Source organism: Ascidiella aspersa, chromosome 3 (assembly GCF_963924565.1).
Source record: "Ascidiella aspersa chromosome 3, kaAscAspe10.2, whole genome shotgun sequence".
Classification (NCBI taxonomy): Eukaryota; Metazoa; Chordata; class Ascidiacea; order Phlebobranchia; family Ascidiidae; genus Ascidiella; species Ascidiella aspersa.
Window position 1 is genome coordinate 34584757 of NC_139449.1, and position 8229 is coordinate 34592985.

The 8229-nt window shown below is 37.0% G+C and overlaps 1 pseudogene; it reads right to left on the reverse strand.

The window, feature by feature from the left end:
• Window positions 1-864: 864 nt before the first annotated feature.
• Window positions 865-961, reverse strand: LOC146162663 (U6 spliceosomal RNA; annotated as a pseudogene).
• Between the last annotated feature and the right edge of the window lie 7268 nt (window positions 962-8229).

The following is an 8229-nucleotide window of genomic DNA, read 5'->3' on the forward strand; positions in this document are numbered from 1 at the left end:
TTGTCTTTTGCGCAGACGACATGCGGCTAAAAGCTTGGATTTACGGCGCTATGAATGTTAGTGTAGTTTTACACGTTTTCGTTTTACACAGAGAAGGCGTATTACGGTCGACACCGCGAACAGAACAGGATCTGAATTCCCTTTTTCGCCGCGACCTAAACACTAAGCGTAAATATAACAGCGATTCTTCGGTTTCAAACCAATTCTGCTCCCTGAACTTGTTATAAGTGAGCAAAACAAAAACAGAATTTTAGAAAAATTTTGTTCGTACCAATTTTAATAAATCTAAATATGTAAACCACTGCAGTTGGCGACCCACCAATTTTGAGTCGCGACCCACAGGCTATCCCAAAGATTCCGGATATACGACAGACAAGAAAATTACAGATAAATTATACTTTTATATGCGCTATAGTTAATCGGTTTCAACACTTCGAATCGATTATGCATTACATAACATCAGTATAAATTTGCTTCAAGTTTTTGCTTGAAGCCAATCTTTTTAAATGACTTGATTTTACAAAGTGATTGTAGAAAATGGCTTCAAATTCACACAAACGACAGCCTTAATGATTTTGTAAATAATTTTCGGTAACATTTGCTTAGTTTGCTCCAAAAAATTCTGTTAGAAAAGCAGTTTGCTCGCTATGTTATGATTTTGTCGTTTGCTAATTACAATATCACCAAGGATTGGAAAATTACCAACTTTAATTACTCAACATTTTATTTTGATGCAAGTGACTTGACTCGCTATTTTTAACAAATGACTTGGGCTTGAGTTATTTCAAAATAATTGGCAACACGCGGTGTTTAGTGTTTAAGGTCAGGGCGCGAAAATTATAGTCAATTTTAACTTTTTTTAAGTGTGGTACGAAACGCTTCACGATTTTTTCTTGTCCTCTTTGTCCCATGCTAATCTTCTCTGTATCGTTCCAAGTTTAAGACACTCCACTTTTATCGACTCATCTTTATCCATTTTTAACGTGCTGAACATTTCAAATCGTGCCATAAACTTATCAAACGCGTCTATTTTTGAGTTATCGCTAACCCAGCTCATTATGGTAACATGTATAGATGAATAGATGCGGTGAGCGCACAAATCACGTCTTGTGTTCGCCTTATCTGTAAACTACAGGTCGTCAGTAATGTGCTTTTCGTGTTCAAGAATGCTTTGCGAGTCGGAGGTGTTTAAATTGCTCAGGCGGCCTTGGAATAATTTACGGCTTGACTTTTAAAACACGATTTTCATTCGATTTACAAGGCGCCTTTAATGTATAGGTGTGTGTGTGGTTTATAAACGAGAGCCAAATGCGATTTTTAAGAGACTTGTTATCTCAGTTGGGTCATCGCAGTTCGTTTCACCCAATTTTTTTATTAAATAAAGTAATTTGTTATTAAAAAATCTAAAAAAACTCATAATTGGCGTGAATGCAAATGACTGTAAATTTAATATTAAAACGTTTTTTAAATGACTGTTAATCGAAACGTTTTGTTTATCCTCGTTACAGATTAAAAAAATACTTCGTTAAAAATATAATCCCGCCGACTCACATATGTTGCTTTATACCAAGTCCTTCTAAAAAAAGTAAAAGTTAAACATCAAATTGTTAAACTTGTCTGATTATGAGCAATAAGTCTAAAAAAATAACACAAAACGCAACTTATGGCAAGTAAATTGTTTTATGTGCAAAACTTAAATAATGATTTATAACAGGAAATACAATGAAAACACTTAATTTTAACCCAAGTCATTAGGCCAAACGACAGCTCAAGTTAAGTCATTTGTGCAAAAAAGAATGAAATCAAGTCAAGTCGTTAAAACAATGTAACTCAAGCGCACTTGAGTCAAGTCATTACAACAGTGGTACGTATGGAACCCACACATTTCCAACAATACCTTCATCTAAATTGAGCGAACGAACTTAGTTTGCTGAGTCATACGAGCTCAATGTCAGACGACCGCTACCTCTGCATTGCGTCAACGGTTGAAAGGTTATCGAACTGAGAACGTGTCTTATCACGACGAACTTGTAAAATCAACCGCGAAACTAAGCCTTGATTTTACACGCACGAAAAGACAGATAAAACGAAGGTGGCAAAAATAGCCGCATTTTCGCACCTTTTGGTCGTTCTGGCATGACGCACAACCTTGTGGCACTTACGTATTAAATATGTCGCTGCCAATTCGGAGAAAGTTTTACGAATTCGAAAAAAGAAACGCACTAGAACAGAAGTACAGTAGGTCGTTTTTAGTTCTATATAGAGGTTGACTGCTGATTTAGATTGCCAGACATAGGTGGCCTTATTTCTTAGCAGCTTTGAAACAGAAGGAAGAGTTTTTTTCTCCAAACCTGGTTCCTGTATCGTCTGACGTCATTTATTAAGTTTAAAAATCCTTCTAATAGTGAATAATTTTAGTTTAAAGCCATTTACGGTAGTAAGTTTAGAGTAAGTTTTTTAACGTTTTTTTTTAATTTTTTTATGTGGTAGTAAAGTTGAAATGTCTTTTGTTAATAGTCGCACAAAATTTATTGAGAAATATTGTAATCCTAAAAAAATGTAAAAATTTAAGAAAAAATGCTGGAATCGCCCGGATGTTTATCGACAGCCAGCTAGATGGAAAATAGTTTGGGAAATTTCGTTGTTTTCGGGGCCAAACCTGAATAGGGTCATCCGCAATAAATCACTGGAATTTTTAACCTCTCGTTCTGCCAACACATTTGGAAATTGTGTGACGCGCAATGACGTAATTTGACGTCAGAAAATGCTTTTTGATTGAGTGCTCGTTTCAGGTTTTAATATATACTCATTTACTCTTTAATGCGCACTATGTGCTAATACATCTGTTAGCTCTTTAGAGTTAAACATTATTAGGTTGGCGGTAATGAGCGTGTGTATATTATTCTGTTCAAATACGTTTAACCGGTCGCCTGTTTTGAATAAAATAGTGTAGCTTTTTCGAGTGTTTTCTATAAGCCTACACCTGTGATAGGTTCTTTGTGCTTAATGACGCCATCCGAACGTCATACTAAATGACACGTGACATATTTTGAGGAAGCGACGAACTGTTTATGGCCTTGTTGTTCGTTTCTGCTGCGAACGTGATGTTGTTCGGTGGAAAGATTCTTTTCGACTGAAAAATTTTGTATAAAACCCAACGCAACGGCAAAACAACGACACATAGATTCGTATTTTTTAAGACAAGGCATTTTAGACAGATGTTTAAGACCCCGTTGTTAGCGGCGCCGTCGAAAAACGCAATTTAGAAATTGGGATAAACACTGATATATACAGAATTTTTACAGTACAGTTTGTTTTTATGAGTCATAATTTTGTGACGATTTATGTATAAACTCCATACAGATTGAAAATGTTATGTTCTCTGGAATAACAACATTTCCATTTCGCGATTCTCGAGGCAACGTTTACAGCCAATATGTCACGATGCTATTCTCGCCTTTGTTAGGGTGCTTTATTTACCAAATACGGAAGCTGTATACCATGTGGGCTTGAAGATATCAGGACAACATAAAAATAGCATATTGCACTTGTGTTTTTTTGGATTGCTACAAAACATATATATGTTTTTATTGATTTAATAGAATATTTGAGTCACGCTTCACGGTGTTTGTGAGACAAGAATCTGCGTGAATCCGAATGGTGAACAACAAACGGTTCGGATTGCACAGCAATGATAAAGACTAAACTCAGTACAGAGCTTATGAACCTAAAATCAGTTTTTTTGGATGTTATATGATAGGTTTATTTTAATCCCGCTGCTACGAGCATCAATATTATATAAAAACACAACAAACTATGAAGAAAGGAGTACGCAATTAAGAAGTAAAGTCGCTGCCAACTGTTTAAGGCAAGTGATGCACTACGCAAGCCACAACTACAACCACACTAAAATGCAATCAGTGAAAATGATGTAACACGCTGATAAAAAAATTAAACCACGCCCAAAAGTGGAAGCGAAACAGATGGCAAAAATTACGTGTATTTTCTTTGTTTGAAATAAAATAAAGTAATAATATAATATGAAACGACGCAACTTTTCGACAACCTAACAGTAGATCGGACAATCTGAATCCAAAGCCACGTTGCACAAGATCCCGAGAGAACTTTGCACTTTGTGTCCTGCACTTGCATAGTGGTTGGGGTTGCAGTAAGACGTAGTAAGAATACCAAAGCCAACACTAAGTCCTACACTATTTCCAAATATAGCCATGACAGTCCACTTAAGTGCTAAATAGCCGCAAGTTTAGCAGACCAATGGCGGACAGATAGCACTGTAGCGAAACGTGAAAGTTGTCTTTAAAGGTCGAAGTAAGCCGAAAAATGCAACACGGTGTCGTAGTAGTTCCACGCCTATATATTTTTCCCGCGAATTCTGGCGCGGCAGAATTCACCACACGATAATCCACTCTATGCGACTCATTATTTAATTACGGAGAATTTTAAATGTGTCTCGCGAGTTCAAGGGTTTGCTAATAGCTCTGTACTGTAGAAAGTGCAACCCATCGTGGGAAAAAAAATTCTTATGTTTTTTTTTCATGTAGTAAGTTGAGGTTCTAAAAAAAACTCTTTTATCTTCAAAATCTCTGTATATTAGCTTTGTACTGATGCAATATTCGCCTATGAAGCACCAAAAAGTATTTTGAAAAGGAAATTCGCCATGCAAATTCATTAAAAGTTTAAAAAACATGTCTGTATTAAAAAAAAAAGTAAAAATACCGCAAAAACCCATTTTTGTGCCGTATTTTGAAAAAAAATATTGATAAAACGGGCAGTTTAGCTTCCATGATGAATTTGTATCAGGGACGGTCAGAAAAACTCGAGGCCGGGTCAGAGCAAGGCCTGTATGATCTGCGCGCGACCCTCGTTTTACCCTAGTCGGTGTGTGCATTGTGACGTCATTGTTTGCATTGTCGTTTACGTTCTAGGCGGCACCCAAGACCGTGGGCCTCGTGTAGCGAAACGAGCGACGATGTACAGAGGGAGAAGTGCCTTTTTTCGTCGGTGGGCTCGGTTTTGTTGCGAGCTGCAGTGTTTAGAGGTGATTCTTGTCGAGGTAGGGCATAGGAGGTTGTTCTAAGCGTCGCATATGAAAGGTGTTCACGCGAGAAGACTTTTTTCGCATTAAAATCTTGCGAGCAAAAGGTTACCATGTATGTACACGGCTCTGAATGGACGGAGGCACACTTCGGTTTTGTATAAAAGCGTGCAGTTGTTTGAAAGTGGCGTTTGACTATACGGAGTGTGCAGTAGTCTCGTTAGCGTGATAAGTATCACTGATACTTTACACAAGAAAAGTGTTTTAGAAGGTTTCCAGCAGTGCTTTTTGCGTTACTACCTGACGAGCACAAGGTTAGCTTAAATCTCCACGGCTCTGACTTTACGAAGGTACATTTCGGTTTTGTATAGAGGCATGATTTAGTTTTAAGGTGTTTTTTGCCACTTTGAGTGTGTGGTAGTGTCGTAAGCGGGACTAGCATCAGATACTTCACACAATAAAGGTGTTTAACACGCAAGAAGGCAACTAGTTGTGTTTTTTTTCAAATCTGGCGAGCACAAGGTTAGCATGAATGTCCACGGCTCTGGTGTTTGACAAATGGAGTGTGCGGTAGTCGCGCAAGCGTGATAACTATCAGGTATACTTCACACAAAAAAGGTTTTCAGACTATAGTTTTGCAATTAGTCTAAGATCCTCAATTTTTAACTTATCCTAATTTCGTTGCAAAAGTTTGTAGTTTTTTGAAATGGTGAACTTAGAATTTTTAGGTTCTTTCCATGTCAGTTTTTTTACATACAAAAAGCTTTCTATAATGTTTTTCAAAAACTGGCGAACACAAGTCTATGAGACAAAATTTCTAACACTATTTTACGAAATGTCAATTTTTAACAGTTCGTTTTTTTTGCAACTTGTACAATCTGAAAGGTGGCGTTTGTCTAACTCTAAACTCTAAGGAAACGTGCCGGAGTCTTATAGCGTGATCAAAGTCAAGCAATTTGTTTAAATAGGTAATTAGACTTATGCTTTTTGCAATCAGACACTGCGCGCTAGTCTAAATGTCTACGTTCGTTAAGCTTGCAAGTTAACTTTTTTCAGTGACGTCTGAAAAGCGCTATCTGCGACAGGTAATTTGCATACAAAAAAGTTTTTTTCTCGTTTTCATTTGCAGTCATATATGGCGAAAGAGGTCTAGTCTACGTATGTCTAACGTATTTTTTGGTCTAATGAACTTTTTTGACAGTTGAATCTAGATTTAATAAGCACTAGAAGCATTTTTCAAGCCGAATTTATCAGAAAGAGTTAAAAAAAGATTTAAACAGAAAAAGTTTGCAGTGGTGATTTCGCGAAATTATAAAAATATTTATCCGTGCAAATTGGAACCTCCAATTTTTTTGTACTGCTATAGTGTGATACTTTTTTTAGTTAGTAAAAAAAGTGATGTTTGACCTAGGTAAGACAATTTATTTGCTGAGAGAAAGTTTGCAACTTTTAAGCGCTTTTTTTTCAAGCAAAATGTGCCGAACTCTGGTCTGAAAGCAACGTTGTAAGAATTCGCTATAGTCACCGTATTAGATAATCGCCTGAGTATAAGTGACGTCTCACTGTGGAAACACATTAGCAAACTGTATCGGCTTAAGGAAGTAGATTCAACGCGCAAACCGCTTGTCAGCTTTGTTTGTGGCATATTCGCTGAAAATTAAAAAGATGGATTTCACGAAACTAACTGGTTTGCAATTTGATACTTTCCAGTTGAGTTAAGACAGTCATTTCACGGCTTGATTTGGTTGGGTCGCCGAATGCATTAGTTCACTTATTTGGGTTTATTGAGATTGTACCTGTGTAAGATTGCTTAAAAATCTGACATGATTGAAACTATATGCGACAAAGTTTCGTCAGTGATATTCAAAATTGTTTAGTTTTTGTCATCGTCCTTTTACCAAAGGCTCCCAAACAGTTCGGTGAAATTAACGTTTTTGCTGACACAATTTATGCTACAGGCGTTGCGATTAATTTGCCTCACAAAATGTACCTAGAAGCGCTGAGTAAAGTTAGAATTTAGTAAGAGGATGTTTCAACAAAAAGGGTCGCAAATTGTTGAAATTTAAATTGAGCGTTTCATCACAGAAGTGCGACAAGTCTGGCTTTGGACTTTGTTGAGCGCATGAATCGAACGGATTTGAAGTGGCGGGCGGGAGCACCGTCGGGCCGACAATGATTGATGCTTTTTCGACGTGGCAAAAACGCTCCGAAACTGCGCACTCGTGTTATTTCTGCAAAGCGCTAAAAGCGACCTGACGCGCGTTGTTACCAGTTCGTTAAAAGTGGAATCCATATGGGAACTATAAAAGTGTTTCGGAATACCGTAGCACTGAGTATGTGATAATGGAGAATGGAGACCCTTGCAAGATAAATGTCGACCTCAATTCCTGATCAGTAACAGCAGAATACTCTAGCAAAGCTAGCAGTTCAGGTCAGACACAGGTAGATGCATGCAGAGGTTTACAATTTTACTTCTGTAGACTCTACTATACAGTGTAGAGGGCTTAATTAGAGGGGCAAAATTGCTAGCTTTGCTGGAGTATTCCGCCGTATAGGAATAACAAAGACCTAGGTGTAAACGTATTTGAAAGAGTCCTAATAGCTGAAACTCTTTAAAGTAAAAACTGTTACAAAAGCATAAAATAATTGCATGTGCGGACAAAATTTCTTCTTTTGTCAATTTTAAGAAATTAAACCTATTTGTGTGGATGTGTGGTATAAGAGTTTGGTTTGCAACCTTAAAAAGCTACAGGGAAGACAAAAAATTGGAAACAAATTATATAAAATGTGTTAAAAAAGTCAGCTAACCTCGGTAAGTAGCGATATCGAATGTGACCTTGACGCGTCCTTGAACTTGTCTCGGTTCGCACATGGGTCACGTCAAGGTCATATAACAGGTGCGAAATGCATTTTTTCACGTTAAAGGCAAACTGTTAAATGAGTCAACATTTGCCGTTAGAATTGCAATTAATAAAACAGACAAACGCTTTTTCTGTTGCTTCATGTGACGTTTACCTTTACTGACGTCTCATTGTGACGGTAGTTCTCTAAAATATTACGCTGCCAAAGCAAACATGGCAGATTAAAATATATTTCATTAATATTTGTCGATAAAAGTGTGATTGCTGAATTACTGTATTTTATTAATAATAATATATATATAAGATTTTTGA